The 17,805-nt window shown below is 37.2% G+C and overlaps 1 protein-coding gene and 1 pseudogene across 4 annotated transcripts in view; one reads left to right on the plus strand and one right to left on the minus strand.

The window, feature by feature from the left end:
- SMAD5 (SMAD family member 5) overlaps positions 1-17,805 on the plus strand; it is a 170,024-nt gene that overhangs the window by 100,745 nt on the left and 51,474 nt on the right. The gene's annotated exons all lie outside the window — the stretch shown is intronic.
- Positions 332-8,505, minus strand: LOC119507765 (annotated as a pseudogene).

Here is a 17,805-nt window from a genome sequence, read left to right on the forward strand (position 1 = left end):
GAAAAATAGAGATTTAGGTGTAAGTGTTAGATCCAGAATTTGAACTGAAGCTCAGTGACCTCAAATCTGGTGCCTTGATGTTGCAGTATGTATATTAATACCCTTATATAGATTAGCCTTCTCATATATTGCTAGCCAGTTCTCTTGTTTTGCCACCTATGTTTCAGCTAGCTGAACAATAGTATTTTTTGATCCTGGTATTTAAGCTCTAATTTGGTGTCTTTGCTCACAGTAGCCTTAATGTCTAAGATAAAGCTACGTCAACCTTCTGGTCTTTTTCCACTGACCTCTTAAAACAAAGGGCCATCTCCTGAATTTCTTTTAGTATCCTTTATACCCCCCCCCACTTTTTTTGAGGCTCATTTCCTTTATTACTCTCTTTTAAATTTAGGTTTTCTAAAGCAGCATCTAAAGGCATAATACACAGCCATAGCACCGAAATCTGCCATCTCCCCCCTTTCATCCTCCTTTGAGGACAACTCTTTTCATGCTTAAAGTGGACAGAAGGAACTCTTGGACAAACAGCCTGCTTTCCATGGACTGGCGCTTTGTTTTAGACATTTTAGGGTCATTCAACCTCGTTAAAAGAAATTGTGAATTCTGGAGTGTTTGCTGACTACTCTCTATGTTAGCTGTGCTGATTGTTGCTGTGGATTGTGTGATGGTAGTAGTGACGCTGCTTGTGTTAGTGTGCTGGGTTGCGTTGCATGTGGACTCCAGTTGTTGTGGTGCTGCCGCTCTAGTTGCAGCTGCGGCTGCAGTTGCTGTAACTGAGAGGTGGAAGGGCTGGAAGAATTAAGCTGTTCTCCTGCAGAATGTCTCGCTCATTTAGGGCATCTATCATTCTCCATCCTGTATTGTAGATAAATGTGGGCGTGTCTTAGCTGTTCTATTAATTTGTAACTTTTAAAAAGTTAAGATCTAGATCTGATTCCTCTTCCTCTTTTAACCCTTCAGCATCTAGCTTAGTGCCTTGCCTTTTGTAAATACTCAGTAAATATGTGTTTCATGAATAAAGCTGCATGTCTGAGATTAAGTGTAACGCTGTTTATGTAAATTTATGACTCAGTAGACTCTGAAAGCATTGTAGAAAGGCTGTCCAGAGGTCCAAGTTTACCTGCCTAGCAATCTGTAACCTTGAAAGACTTTACTACAGTTGCCTGAGTATAGCCTTTCAGAGCTTTCTCGATTACTGTACCAGGACAAGTTTAGTGATAATGTAGAAGAGTGCTGTAGACTGTTAGGTATACAAGCAGCTGGTCAAAGATGATGTTCTCATTGTTTCTAAACTTGTTTATGTAGTGAAAGGGCATGAAAAATAGAGTGAGCTTTTCAATAAGATACTATACAATTAAACCTTTGGTATTGGGAAACCTAAAAATACTCTTAATTTCAAGGGTGAGGCATGTGGCTCTTATAGCATATGCTAATACTTGCAAATCAGAGAAAGTATCTAATTCTATTTTTTTTATTATATATAATGAGATTCTTTCAAACCTAGGGCTTATGTTAGGATAGTAAAATAACTCTATTGCTGGATCCCAAGCTGTCTGATAATTTTCTTTTAACTTGTGGAACAAGTGTTAGTTTGAATATGGCTTATTCTTCAGAAAAGATTACAGGAGAAAGATGATATAACATATTGGTGCTATAAAGAATTTTTAATGCCACTATAAATATTTCATTTTTCCTATAGGTGATTTAATTAATTTAGAAATCTAAATGTTAAATGTCATGGTAATAGATAAGTGAATATGGTTGGGCCATTAAAATCATTTAAAAGATGTGTGTGTGTATTTTTTACAATATATATGGCAAATGAGTGTGGTGTTAAACGAAAAATAACGAGTAGTATTTTGGTATACCCTCAGTCATTGGCAGGGGTGGAAGAGACTGTGTATACACAGAGGAAAAATATAAGAAAGTAGATATGCCAGATATTAACACTTGTCCCATTTGGATGGAGTGGTGATAGGTGAGCATATTTTATAATTAGTTATTTTACAATTAGAAAAAAAGATAAAGTAGTGCATTATCTCATCATTTTTGAAAAGAATGTGCCCTAGTGATTAGTATGCCAAAACTGTCTTACTGATGATTGGAAATGCTTTGGAGTAAGGCTGCCATAGTAAACATAAATTTTTATACAGTAGTGGTAAACACACAGTTCTTCATTCCTACTGACTGAGTTAACTCAAATGAGAGAAGAATGGGTTAAAGTTGATAAGGTATGTTGTGTTAGTGGTGTAAGAAAATCAGTTTGAAAATGAACTCATTGAATTGGATTATCTTTGATCTCACGCTATATAATCTTATTTTATGATAATATATGACAATTTGAGTGGTTTATGTAAGTCAGAGGGATGGGGAGAACAGTAGAGAAGATCTTTGAGGAAAAAAAATTCCTTTACAAGAGGACTTCTTTCTAGAAGACGGTGTCATACATTGGTTATTAGGCATGTGAATTCTGAAGCTGGGTTGCCAGGGTTCAATTCCTGGTTTTATTTCTTCCTATCCATGTAACTAAGCAAATTGCATTTAATTTCCCTTTTTCTGTTTTCTCATTTGTAAAATGAGAATAATGGGATTTCCCACACATGGCTGTTTTAAGATTTTAATGATTTTAGGTTTCTAAAATCATTAGAAACGGTGCTTGGCATAGTAAATGCCCAGTAAATGTTAGTGGTTATTGTTGTTATTATCATTATTATTATCAAAGGAATATTATTATTCCTTTGCTTTAGCAGTTGATTTTGTAGAAAGGAAGCTGTTGAAAATCTTGAAATAGCTATCTTCTTTTAACAAGGTCAAATGTCCAAAAATCTATGTAATATTAATAACTTTTCAGGATTATTCATGTCCTTTTGTCTCATTAGTTAGTGTGCTGGTTTGTATATTTTATGTCCCCCAGAAAAAGCCATATTCTTTAATGCAGTCTTGTGGGTGCAGACGTGTTAGTGTTGATTAGCTTGGCACCTTCTGAATGTTTCCATGGAGATGTGACCCAGCCAACTGCGTGACACCTTTGATTAGAGTGTGATTTCTTGATTGAATGTTTCCATGAAAATGTGGCCCCGCTCATTCAGCGTGGGCCTTGATTAGTTCACTGGAGTCTTATAAAAGCTCAGAAAGAAGGTGTTCACTGCTAGCTGCAGCTGAGAGACACATCTTGAAGAGGGCCGTTAAAAACCAACACTGACGTTTTGAAGAACGCCATTTTGAAACGCCACCTGGGAGTAAGAAGATGCCAGCCATGTGCCTTCCCAGCTGACAGAGGTTTTCCAGACGCCATTGGCCATCCTCCAGTGAATGTTGATGCCTTACCTTGGACACTTTAAGGCCTTAAGACTGTAACTGTGTAACCAAATAAACCCCCTTTATGAAAGGCAATCCATTTTTGGTGTTTTGCAAAATGGCAGTCTTAGCAAACCAAGGCAGTCAGTAACCATGCAACCTACGATCCATGCCTTATCTATAGAGGGTTTCCAGCATGGCGCAGTATCAGGTTCGTAATGAAAACTGAGTCATCAAGAAAAGCTCGTATAGGTCCTCTTGAGCTAATGATAATTGGTCTAAGAAAACTCCCATTTAAATTGAAACCACTTAAAATGGAGACCAACGTTTTATACTAAATGGTGAATAAAAGGTTTGATTAGGACTTTATCTTGAGAAATGAAACTAAAATTTTATGAAAATCTTTTAGGATGTAATTGTGGCCATGCATTAATTCTTATTATGAGCAAAGAATGAATCAAGTGTGAACAGAAAAGGCTTGCTTTTTCCTCACAAAATAGTGTAATAGCACGATACGACATCCTACATGCTTGACATTCGTGGCACTAACATTAAGAGGATTTTTTTTTTCAAGACTATCTATAAAAGTATGTATCAGTTTTTCCAAGGACCTCTGTTAATCTGATATTCAAATTCTAGTTTAAAGCACCTATTGTGTCATATGCTATTTCATTTTCTACCTTCAGTTTTTAACTGATTCAGTGCTGCCATAGACTCATTTGTCAATATTATGCCTTTTTTTTTGTTGGGAGACACAGTCTTCCTTGGACCTTTTGTGCTCCTGTCTTGCTGGATGTGCCAAGACTTTTTTGTTTTTGTTTTTTTTTAAATGAACATGTGTCAGAGTTTTTATTTCACTCGTGAATTAATGGAGGAATCAGTAGGATGATACAAAGGGTTCAAGGGAAAATTCAAAGAGTATGAATAGGTTATCAGGCATGCTGGAAAGAATTTACAAATACATGCAAAACTGGTCAGTATCCACTGAGCAATAATTACTTGTATTGCATCTGACAAAATTTATTTGCATTTCTAAGGAAAAGAATAATTTGCATTATCAGCAATGCAAATTGGCCAAAGTTCATCATTGTAAAATAGCTCAAACAGTGAAAGGCAATGGCCTCTATGGAATTGCATAATCTGAAATGATGCTCTGGTCGTGTGCCAAGACTTTTAAGGCCATGGTCATTCTGTCACCTGGGCCATTTGTCATGGTTGTTCATGGAGCCCATAGCCTTGAGAGATCAGGTAACACCACTGTCCCCCAAAGACATACACACACATGCGCGCATGTGCGACCATACTTGCTTACTGATTACCGTAAAAGTGGCAGATTCCCCAAGCTCAGTGTTACAGACCCACTACAGGAGTATCATCTACCTGGGACATATTGCTTCACCTTCTTGGGTCTTGGGACAAAAGGAACTGTAAATGTCCTGATGCTTTTGCTGCTTGCTATGCCATGAATTCTAAAGTCCTTTATCTCCAGCTCAGGAGTCTCATATCTTAGGCCGGCATCCATGAAACAGTAACAGACTACATTATTAGCTTGTAAGTAGGAAAATCAAATCCCAGATCCTACATTGTTTGCCACCATTTTTATAAACTGTGAAATCCTGCAATTTTTGCAAAATTTGCAATTTCACTTGTGGTTTTTAAATTATGGTGCGAGAGATGCTAGTGAATGGGGACTGATTTTATAACTAATTCATTCACTAGTAAATTTTTTAAAGATTTTTTTATTTTGAAGTATAACTTGAAGTGCACAAATCTTAAGAGTTCGATTCAGTGAACTTTTACATATGTATACACCCATGTACCCTCCACCCAGATCAATATATAGAAAATTTCCAGCCCAAAAGGCTCTCTCATATCCGTCTTAAGTAGTACTCCTTATTCTGACCTCTGACACCATAGGGTAGTTTTGCCTGTTTTTAAATGTCATATAAATGGAATTATGTAAGGTGCAGTCTTTTGTATCTGACTTCTTTCCCTCAACATTATGTCTGTGTGGTTCATCCATGTTGTTGCATGTATCAGTAGTTTGTTCATTTTCATTGCTATGCAGTATTCCGTTGTATGAATTCATTATACTGCAATTAGTTCATCCACTCTACTGTGGGTAGACATTTGGGTTGTTTCCAGTTTGGTACTATTACAAATATTGAACATGTACTTGTCATTTGATGGACAGTAGCACTAGTTTCTGTTAGATATATACCTACAAATGGAATTCTTGGGTCATAGGGATCTGTGTTTAGAAGGTACTGTAAAACAGTTCTCCACAGTGGCTAGGCTAATTTATATTGCTTCTACCAGTATTTGAGAGTTCCAGTTCTGTATCCTCACCAACATTTAATCTTTTATTTTTATTTTTAAAGATTTTAGCCTTTCTGGTAGATATGGAGTGATTTCATTTTGCACATTTCTTGTAATTAATGATTTTGAGCCCATTTCTGTGTCTGATGACCATTTTGATATATGCTTGTGTGATGTACCTGTTCAGGCCTTCTGCCTATTCACTAGTAAATATTTAGGATGAATTTGGCTTCCTGTTATAACTTTGTCAGTGGATACTTAGGTAATGAATACTTTGATAACTCGCATATACCATTTATGTAGTTTGGAAAGTATATAATGCATTTTTAGAAATGATTCCATCAAATGTGTTTAAAAATTTTTATCATTCCATATTTAAAGAGTTGCATGTAGAAATTAAGAGCAAAAACATAAAAAAGACAAGAATAAATGAACAAAAAAGGAAAGCAAACAAACAAGCAAAAAGAGTTGAGTGCAGGATTTGTCTCTACCCCTCTGCCAGTGCTGGTTTTTACAAACTACTAGAGTTTTAACTAATGACATCCCCATTTACCAAAGTCACTGGCATGTTCTTTCTTCTTATTCTCTTTAAACTCTCCTTTATTTTTAATCTTCTGCAATACTGTTGTATCCAGCTCGGACCCTTTTTTTTTTTTTTAACCATTGTTTATCAATAAACTTTTCCTCCTCTTTCCTGTTTGTGAAGCTTCAGTAATATTCTGGTGTTTACTTGATCTTTTTTTTTTTTTTTTTTTAATAGGCAAGGTAAACCGGAGCATATTGTATTCAGATAATTTTGTTCTTTTTAAATTGAAAAAATTTAAAATGGTCAGGATTGACAGAGAAGATGACAAATATACATTTCAGACTTTTTTCATCAATGAGAAAATAAAGCATTTTTATAGACTTAAAATGGTCATAGTGCATTTAGTTTTGGGTAAAAGGACTCAAAATTTAAAATACCTCTAAAATAATACAGTGTTACTAGGAATAGAAATTGGTCACAAACTGAGGTCATTTTAGTGAGCTACCGTTGTTTAAATGTACGAAAAGTATTTTCTTGGTCCCAATTAGTGAAAAGATTGTCTTTAGAGAACCTTATTTGAGGACTATGCTTTTTCAGATATTCAAATTCATTTTATAGCAGAACTATAGATTAAATTTTTAACTTTTTCTTTTTTAAAAACTGCCAGGTTTCCATTTCTTCAGGAGATAATTTCACCAGTGTGTTGTTCAACTCCACAGGTTAAGCTTTCTTTATTATTGTTAAGAATTTCATACATATTAGAGAGATTGCCATTCATTACTTTCTCATCTTTTTGAAAAGTCAATGGCAGACTTGCTAGACTAAAACTGAGATCTTTAAAGGCATGCAATCAAAATATCCCCACAGTGATGGTAAGGAAGCTGCTCAAAGTACCAGTGACATCGTCAACAGGCATATTTTGTCACTCCTTAAAAAGAATAGCTGAACAAGTTAAAACCGATGTGAAGAACACATAATAAATCAGCATCACATTGGAGGTGTTGAATATATGTCCAGGGCCCTGTTCAGGTAATTGATCTGTGTGCTCACACACACTACCAGGCTCAGCAGCAGGGCCCAGGCCAGGGGGTGCCGCAGCACGGGCTTTCCAGCAAGCAGTTCTTTAATGGCAATGCCCAGGCCTTTGACACAGGACACCGAAAACGCTCCGATCACAGAGCAGATTGTGATGTACATGAGAACGTTGGTCTGTCCATGGCAGGGTCCCACTATGAAGATTAATATCAAGGACACAGTGATCGCAAGAGTGGCAAAGACCACAAAAGCTGGATCACCTAGCTTGTGAGACATCTCATTTAAGGTCTCTATCTCCTCATCTTTTGGAGCATGAATGACCATAATTGTAGACCCTAGAATACTTAACAAACCCAATTTTCCCGTGAAGATTCAAGTCTTTCATTTAGAAAGTATGAAGAAATGAGTTCGCAGGGGAAGCTAAGGGCCAGATCATGTAGGTCCTATAAGATGATGTTAAGCAGTTTAGATTTTGAGTGTGATGGGAAGCCACTGGATAATTTTGAGTAGGAGAATGACATTATTTGATGTAGTTTTTTTTTAAGAAAATGAAAACAAAACTTATTTTTAAATAGATTATTTATTGTGTATGTGTTCATATATATAACACTTGGTGATTTTAAAAAAATGTTTTATTTTGAAATACTTCCAAACTTAATAAAGAGAACTATAACATACCCCTACTCCACAGGTACTCAGATTCACCAATTTTCACATTTTGCCACATTTACTGTATAATTCTATCTATTCATCTATCAATCCATTTTCTGAATTCTTGAGTGTAGGTTGTATATATCATGCTCCTTGAACAATCAATACAGCCATGTATATTTCCTAAGAACAAGGATATTCACTTATGTAACCACCTTAAATGCGGTTTAACATCAAGTTTAACATTGATATAAATCTTAGTCTATATTCCAGTTTTTTCATGTGCCCCAACAATGTCCCTTTGAGCCTTTTTTCTTCCTTTACTAGATTCCAACCATAATCATGTATTGTATTTAATTGTCATTGACTCTTCAGTTGTTCTTTCTTTTTTTTTAAATTTTAATTGTGGGAACATGTATACAACATAAACTTTCCCATCTCAGCCACTTCTAAGCACACCACTCTTTGGGTTCAGTCACTTTTACAATATTGTGATACCCTCCTTACCTTCCATTACTAAAATTTTCCCATCTCCCCAAACACTCGTTATGCATTAACTTCCCATGACCCTGGTGCACCCTCCCCCCTGTCCCGCAACCCATACTCTTATTTTTTGTTTCTATGAGCTTGTATATTTCTGATATTTTCTTTGGAGTTACCATCAGGTTTAACTCTAACATCCTAATTCTATAACAGTCTCATTTGCTTTGGTACCAATTTAACACAGACTATGTTCCTATTCCCCTCCATCCCTTCACTGTTATGTTCTTGTCACAAATTACATGTTTATACATTATGAATTCAAAACCCCTGATTTATCATTGCATTTATGCATTTTCCTTTTAGGTCCTGTTGGAAATAAAAACTGGAGTTACAAATCAAAACTGCAATGAACTGGCACTTACATTTATCTTTGTTGTTACCCTCACCAGAGATCTTTATTTCTTCAGGCAGCTTTGATCAATCATCTCTTTCCTTTTCTTTCAACTTGCAGAACTCTCTTTAGCACACCTTTTGTAGGGCTGGTCTACTGCTGATGAACTCCCTCAGCTTTTGTTTTATCTGGGAAAGTCTCAATTTCTCCCTCATTTTTGAAAAATAGTTTTGCCAGATATAGAATTCTTGGTTGGCAATTTTTTTGCTTACACTACCACTACCTTCTTGCCTTGATAGTTTGTGATGAGAAATAGCTGCTTAATCTTATTGTGGCTCCCTTGTACATGACACATTGCTTCTCTCTTGATGCTTTCAGCATTCTCTCTTTATCTATGGCATTTAACAATTTGATTATAATATACTATAGCATGGCCCTCTTTGAGTTTGGCCTTTTTGGAGTTTGTTGAGCATCTTGGATGTGTATATTCATGTCTTTCACTAAATTGGGAAGTTCTTAGCCATTATTTCTTCGACTATTCCCTCTGCCCCTTTCTCTCTTTCTCCTTCTGGGACTCCCACAGTGCATATATTGGAATGCTTGATGGTGTCCCACAGGTTCCTTAGGCTCTGTTCACTCTTCTTCATTCTTCAGACTAGATGATTTCAATGGTCTTATCTTCAAGTTCATGGATTCTTTCTTCTGCCTGCTCCAATTCAATGTTGAATCCCTCCAGAGAATTTGTAATTTCTGTTATTGTGGTCTTCAGCTCAGTTTGGTTCCTTTTCATAATTTCCATCTCTCTGTTGATACTCTCATTGTGTTCATCTGTCATTTTCCTATTTTCTTTAGTTCTTTGTCCATGTTTTCCTCTAGCTCTTGAGCATATTTAGGACCATTTTTAAAAAGTCTGTCCGGTAATACCCTAGGTTTGGTCTTCCTCATTGATGGTTTCTAATGGCTTACCACCACTGATGGTTTCTAAGGCTGCCACCAGACAGATTGGGCCAGACTTCACATGCTCCCAGCATATACATGTGGGTTATACTGCTGGGACCAGGGATCTGCACCATGAGCATGGGCTAGCTCTGCATCAAGCCACTAAGTTCATTGGAACCTCACAGTTGGGATAGTTTAACAAGGTGTTGTTGCTGGAATTTAGACTCTAAGGCATTTGTTCCTTAAGCTTGTATCCGTTCAGTGTTATGACAACTTTCCTTGATTGCTAGGAGCCAAAAAAGAAGAAGGAAAAAAAAGAAAACATCTTGCCTGTTCTTTGCAGATTGACCTGTGCAGGTGTTCTCCTTCAGGGTTTATCCATACACTGAGTTTAGAGAAACACTCCAGGCCACAGCATAGGGGCCTTCCTGATCCTTTCTGTGCGTGTCTTATCTTGGGCATGAGCATGCCCTCCCCACCCTCACCCCCACATTTACATAGTTCTGAATGCCCCCTCTTCCCTAGGAAACAGTTTCTTCACTGTTTCAGGCACTGCATGTATGACCTACAGCCAAAATACCTTGCCCCAGGCAGCCACTTGACTGTTGTCCCATGGCATTCTGTAGGAGAGTTCATGAGCTGCCTTTTAACTCAGCGCATGTTCTGGAATAGCAAGTCCTCAGGCCACCACCACACAGATTGGGCCAGACTTACATGTTCTCAGCATATGCATGAGGGTTATGCTGCTCCCTCCTGAACTGGGACCAGGGATCTGCACCAATCCAGTTAGGGCTTGTGGAGGGGCCAGCCAGAGCTCCATGAGATCTTACTGCTCGTAAGTAGCCTTTTTCTTGATTTGCCACTCACCCTGCTACTGCAGTCCTTTAACTGTTTTCTGGAACTTTGAGAAAGATGTTTCTGCCATTCTTGCTGGTTGTTCAAAGTTCTGGGTAGGGGGTTGGGGTGGGACAGACAAGCCCTGAAGCTTCTCATCTTGATCGGGGTCAGGACTTCTGATGTACTTTTTTTTTTTTTTTTTTTTAATTAAATTCAGTTTTATTGAAATACATTCACACACCATACAATCATCCATGATATACAATCCACTGTCCACAGTATGATAACATAGTTATGCGTTCATCACCACAGTCTATCTCTGAACATTTTCCTTACATCAGAAAGAACCAGAACAAGAATAAAAAATAAAAGTGAAAAAAACACTCAAATCATCCCCCCATCCCACCCCATTTGTCCTTTAGTTTTTATCCCCATTCCTCCACTCATCCATACACTAGATAAAGGGGGTGTGATCCACAAGGTCTTCACAATCACACTGTCACCCCTGTAATCTACATTATTATATAATTGTCTTCAGGAGTCCAGACTGCTGGGTTGGAGTTTGGTAGTTTCAGGTATTTACTTCTAGCTATTCCAATACATTAAAGCCTAAGAGGTGTTATCTATATAGTGCATAAGAATGTCCACCAGAGTGACCTCTCGACTCCATTTGGAATCTCTCAGCCACTGAAACTATTTTGTCTCATTTTGCATCCCCCTTTTGGTCAAGAAGATACTCTCAGTCCCACGATGCTGGGTCCACATTCATCCCCGGGAGTCATTTCTGATGTACTTTTTTTTTTTTTTTTTTTTTTTTTTTTTTTTTTTTTTTTATTATAAATATATTTATATAAAAAGCTGTTTATATTTCTCTTAGCATTCAAAAGTCAGGAAAGCCAGAACAAAAATGTTGGTAGTGTTTCCTCTGGATAGAGGGATTATGGCTGACCTAATTATTTATTTATTTATTTATTTTTTTTTTTTTCTTTTTTTTTTTTTTTTAATCATCATTTTATTGAGATATATTCACATACCACGCAGTCATACAAAACAAATTGTACTTTCGATTGTTTACAGTACCATTACATAGTTGTACATTCATCACCTAAATCAATCCCTGACACCTTCATTAGCACACACACAAAAATAACAAGAATAATAATTAGAGTGAAAAAGAGCAATTGAAGTAAAAAAGAACACTGAGTACCTTTGTCTGTTTGTTTCCTTCCCCTACTTTTCTACACATCCATCCATAAACTAGACAAAGTGGTGTTTGGTCCTTATGGCTTTCCCAATCCCATTGTCACCCCTCATAAGCTACATTTTTATACAACTGTCTTCGAGATTCATGGGTTCTGGGTTGTAGTTTGATAGTTTCAGGTATCCACCACCAGCTACCCCAATTCTTTAGGACCTAAAAAGGGTTGTCTAAAGTGTGCATAAGAGTGCCCACCAGAGTGACCTCTCGGCTCCTTTTGGAATCTCTCTGCCACTGAAGCTTATTTCATTTCCTTTCACATCCCCCTTTTGGTCAAGAAGATGTTCTCCGTCCCACGGTGCCAGGTCTACATTCCTCCCTGGGAGTCATATTCCACGTTGCCAGGGAGATTCACTTCCCTGGGTGTCTGATCCCACGTAGGGGGGAGGGCAGTGATTTCACCTTTCAAGTTGGCTTAGCCAGAGAGAGAGGGCCACATCTGAGCAACAAAGAGGCATTCAGGAGGAGACTCTTAGGCACAAATACAGGGAGGCCTAGCCTCTCCTTTGCAGCAACCGTCTTCCCAAGGGTAAAACTTATGGTAGAGGGCTCAACCCATCAAACCACCAGTCCCCTATGTCTGTGGTCATGTTAGCAACCATGGAGGTGGGGTAGGCGAATACCCCTGCATTCTCCACAGGCTCCTCAAGGGGGCACTACATCTTTTTTTTTTTTTTTTTTTTTTTTTAACCTTGTTTGTCTTTTTTCTTTTTTTTTTTCTTTTTTTTTTTTTTTTAACTTTCCCTTCTTTTTTCAAATCACCTGTATGAAAAAAAAAGTTAAAAAGAAAACAAACATACCATAAAAGAGCATTTCAAAGAGACCATAGCAAGGGAGTAAGGAAAAGACAACTAACCTAAGATAACTGCTTAACTTCCAACATGTTCCTACTTTACCCCAAGAAAGTTACATAATATAGCAACATTTCAGTGAGCTTGTTCCTACTACAACCATCAGAAATTAACAGACCATAGTCATTTCTGGGCATCCCCAGAACGTTAAATAGCTTATCTGTTCTTCCTGGATTATTGTTCCCCCTTCCTTAATTGCTCTCTACCGCTAGTTCCCCTACATTCTACATTATAAACCATTTGTTTTACATTTTTCAAAGTTCACATTAGTGGTAGCATATAATATTTCTCTTTTTGTGCCTGGCTTATTTCGCTCAGCATTATGTCTTCAAGGTTCATCCATGTTGTCATATGTTTCACCAGATCGTTCCTTCTTACTGCCGTGTAGTATTCCATCGTGTGTATATACCACATTTTATTTATCCACTCATCTGTTGAAGGACATTTGGGTTGTTTCCATCTCTTGGCAATTGTGAATAATGCTGCTATGAACATTGGCGTGCAGATATCTGTTCGTGTCACTGCTTTCCGATCTTCCGGGTATATACCGAGGAGTGCAATCGCTGGATCGAATGGTAGCTCTATATCTAGTTTTCTAAGGAACTGCCAGACTGACTTCCAGAGTGGCTGAACCATTATACAGTCCCACCAACAATGAATAAGAGTTCCAATTTCTCCACATCCCCTCCAGCATTTGTAGTTTCCTGTTTGTTTAATGGCAGCCATTCTAACCGGTGTTAGATGGTATCTCATTGTGGTCTTAATTTGCATCTCTCTAATAGCTAGTGAAGCTGAACATTTTTTCATGTGTTTCTTGGTCATTTGTATTTCCTCTTCAGAGAACTGTCTTTTCATATCTTTTGCCCATTTTATAATTGGGCTGTCTGTACTATTGTCATTGAGTTGTAGGATTTCTTTGTATATGCAAGATATCAGTCTTTTGTCAGATACATGGTTTCCAAAAATTTTTTCCCATTGAGTTGGCTGCCTCTTTACCTTTTTGAGAAATTCCTTTGAGGTGCAGAAACTTCTAAGCTTGAGGAGTTCCCATTTATCTATTTTCTCTTTTGTTGCTTGTGCTTTGGGTGTAAAGTCTAGGAAGTGGCCTCCTAATACAAGGTCTTGAAGATGTTTTCCTACATTATCTTCTAGGAGTTTTATGGTACTTTCTTTTATAGTGAGATCTTTGGTCCATTTTGAGTTAATTTTTGTGTAGGGGGTGAGGTAGGGGTCCTCTTTCATTCTTTTGGATATGGATATCCAACTCTCCCAGCCCCATTTGTTGAAAAGACCATTATGGCTCAGTTCGGTGACTTTGGGGGCCTTATCAAAGATCAGTCGGCCATAGATCTGAGGGTCTATCTCTGAATTCTCAATTCGATTCCATTGATCTATATGTCTATCTTTGTGCCAGTACCATGCTGTCTTGGCAACTGTGGCTTTATAATAAGCTTCAAAGTCAGGGAGTGTAAGTCCTCCCACTTCGTTTTTCTTTTTTAGAGTGTCTTTAGCAATTCGAGGCATCTTCCCTTTCCAAATAAATTTGATAACTAGCTTTTCCAAGTCTGCAAAGTAGGTTGTTGGAATTTTGATTGGGATTGCATTGAATCTGTAGATGAGTTTGGGTAGAATTGACATCTTAATGACATTTAGCCTTCCTATCCATGAACATGGAATATTTTTCCATCTTTTAAGGTCCCCTTCTATTTCTTTTAGTAGAGTTATGTAGTTTTCTTTGTATAGGTCTTTTACATCTTTGGTTAAGTTGATTCCTAGGTACTTGATTTTTTTAGTTGCTATTGAAAATGGTATCTTTTTCTTGAGTGTCTCTTCAGTTTGTTCATTTCTAGCATATAGAAACATTACTGACTTATGTGCATTAATCTTGTATCCCGCTACTTTGCTAAATTTGTTTATTAGCTCTAGTAGGTGTATCGTTGATTTCTCAGGGTTTTCTAGATATAAGATCATATCATCTGCAAACAATGACAGTTTTACTTCTTCTTTTCCAATTTGGATGCCTTTTATTTCTTTGTCTTGCCGGATTGCCCTGGCTAGCACTTCCAGCACAATGTTGAATAACAGTGGTGACAGCGGGCATCCTTGTCTTGTTCCTGATCTTAGAGGGAAGGCTTTCAGTCTCTCACCATTGAGTACTATGCTGGCTGTGGGTTTTTCATATATGCTCTTTATCATGTTGAGGAAGTTTCCTTCAATTCCTACCTTTTGAAGTGTTTTTATCAAAAAGGGATGTTGGATTTTGTCAAATGCTTTTTCAGCATCTATTGAGATGATCAATTGATTTTTCCCTTTCGAGTTTTTAATGTGTTGTAATACATTGATTGTTTTTCTGATGTTGAACCATCCTTGCATGCCTGGAATGAACCCCACTTGGTCATGGTGTATGATTTTTTTAATGTGCCTTTGGATTCGATTTGCAAGTATTTTGTTGAGGATTTTTGCATCTATATTCATTAGGGAGATTGGCCGGTAGTTTTCCTTTTTTGTAGCATCTTTGCCTGGTTTTGGTATTAGATTGATGTTAGCTTCATAAAATGAGTTAGGTAGTGTTCCATTTTTTTCAATGTTTTGAAAGAGTTTGAGTAAGATTGGTGTCAGTTCTTTCTGGAAAGTTTGGTAGAATTCCCCTGTGAAGCCATCTGGCCCTGGGCATTTATTTGTGGGAAGATTTTTGATGACTGATTGGATCTCTTTGCTTGTGATGGGTTGGTTGAGGTCTTCTATTTCTTCTCTGGTCAGTCTAGGTTGTTCATATGTTTCCAGGAAATTGTCCATTTCTTCTACATTATCCAGTTTGTTGCCATACAGTTGTTCATAATATCCTCTTATAATTTTTTTAATTTCTTCAGGATCTGCAGTTATGTCACCTTTTTCATTCATTATTTTGTTTATATGGGTCTTCTCTCTTTTTGATTTTGTCAGTCTAGCTAGGGGCTTGTCAATCTTGTTGATCTTCTCAAAGAACCAACTTTTGGTGATATTTATCCTTTCTATTGTTTTTTTGTTCTCTATGTCATTTATTTCTGCTTTAATCCTTGTTATTTCTTTTCTTCTACTTGGTTTAGGATTGGTTTGCTGTTCATTTTCTAGCTTCTTCAGTTGATCCATTAGTTCTTTGATTTTGGCTCTTTCTTCCTTTTTAATATATGCGTTTAGTGCTATAAATTTCCCCCATAGCACTGCTTTTGCTGCATCCCATAGGTTTTGGTATGTTGTGTTCTCATTTTCATTCGTCTCTATATATTTAGCAATTTCTCTTGCTATTTCTTCTTTAACCCACTGATTGTTTAGGAGTGTGTTGTTTAACCTCCAGGTATTTGTGAATTTTCTAAGTCTCTGATGGTTATTGACTTCTAATTGTATTCCATTGTGGTCAGAGAATGTGCTTTGAATAATTTCAATCTTTTTAAATTTATTGAGGCTTGTTTTATGTCCCAGCATATGATCTATTCTGGAGAAAGTTCCGTGAGCACTAGAAAAGTATGTGTATCCTGGTGATTTGGGATGTAATGTCCTGTAGATGTCTGTTAAATCTAATTCATTTATCAGATTGTTTAGGTTTTCAATTTCCTTATTGGTCTTCTGTCTGGTTGATCTATCTATAGGAGAGAGTGATGTGTTGAAGTCTCCCACAATTATTGTGGAAACATCAATTGCTTCCTTTAGTTTTGCCAATGTTTCTCTCATGTATTTTGTGGCACCTTGATTGGGTGCATAGACATTTACGATTGTTATTTCTTCTTGCTGAATTGCCCCTTTTATTAGTATGTAGTGGCCTTCTTTGTCTCTCAAAACATCCCTGCATTTGAAGTCTATTTTATCTGAGATTAATATTGCTACACCTGCTTTCTTTTGGCTGTAGCTTGCATGAAATATTTTTTTCCATCCTTTCACTTTCAATTTCTTTGTGTCCCTGTGTCTAAGATGAGTCTCTTGTATGCAACATATTGATGGTTCATTTTTTTTGATCCATTCTGCGAATCTATATCTTTTAATTGGGGAGTTTAATCCATTTACATTCAACGTTAAAACCGTGAAGGCATTTCTTGAATCGGCCATCTTATCCTTTGGATTATGTTTGCCATATTTTTCCCTCTCTCTATTAATATCCTTTATTGTACCCATACTGAATCTCTTTAGTACTGAACCTTTCTCCAAGTCTCTCTGTCCTGTCTTTGTTTCTCTGTCTGTAGGGCTCCCTTTAGTATCTCCAGTAGGGCAGGTCTCTTGTTAGCAAATTCTCTCAGCATTTCTTTGTCTGTGAAAAATTTAAGCTCTCCCTCAAATTTGAAGGAGAGCTTTGCTGGATAAAGTATTCTTGGCTGGAAATTCCTCTCTCTCAGAATTTTAAATATATCGTGCCACTGCCTTCTCGCCTCCATGGTGGCTGCTGAGTAGTCACTACTTAGTCTTATGCTGTTTCCTTTGTATGTGGTGAATTGCTTTTCTCTTGCTGCTTTCAGAACTTGCTCCTTCTCTTCTATGTTTGACAGTGTGATCAGTATATGTCTCGGAGTGGGTTTTTTTGGATTTATTCTATTTGGAGTTCGCTGAGCATTTATGATTTGTGTATTTATGTTGTTTAGAAGATTTGGGAAGTTTTCCCCAACAATTTCTTTGAATACTCTTCCTAGACCTTTACCCTTTTCTTCCCCTTCTGGGACACCAATGAGTCTTATATTCGGACGTTTCATATTATCTATCATATCCCTGAGGTCCATTTCGAGTTTTTCAATTTTTTTCCCCATTCTTTCTTTTATGCTTTCATTTTCCATTCTGTCATCTTCCAGGTCACTGATTCGTTGTTCAACTTCCTCTAGTCTTGTACTATGAGTGTCCAGAATCTTTTTAATTTGGTCAACAGTTTCTTTAATTTCCATAAGATCATCCATTTTTTTATTTAGTCTTGCAATGTCTTCTTTATGCTCTTCTAGGGTCTTCTTGATTTCCTTCATATCCCGTACTAGGGTCTCATTGTTCATCTTTAGTTCTTTGAGTAGCTGCTCTAGGTGTGTCTCTTCTGGTCTTTTGATTTGGGTGCTTGGGCTTGGGTTATCCATATCGTCTGGTTTTTTCATATGCTTTATAATTTTCTGTTGTTTTTGGCCTCGTGGCATTTGCTGTCCTTGATAGGGTTCTTTTAGGGTTTGTAGACCAGTTGAAGTCCTTATCTCTAATTTATCAGATCTACAGCTTCGTG

This window comes from Choloepus didactylus, chromosome 13 (genome assembly GCF_015220235.1).
Source record: "Choloepus didactylus isolate mChoDid1 chromosome 13, mChoDid1.pri, whole genome shotgun sequence".
NCBI classification, from domain to species: domain Eukaryota; kingdom Metazoa; phylum Chordata; class Mammalia; order Pilosa; family Megalonychidae; genus Choloepus; species Choloepus didactylus.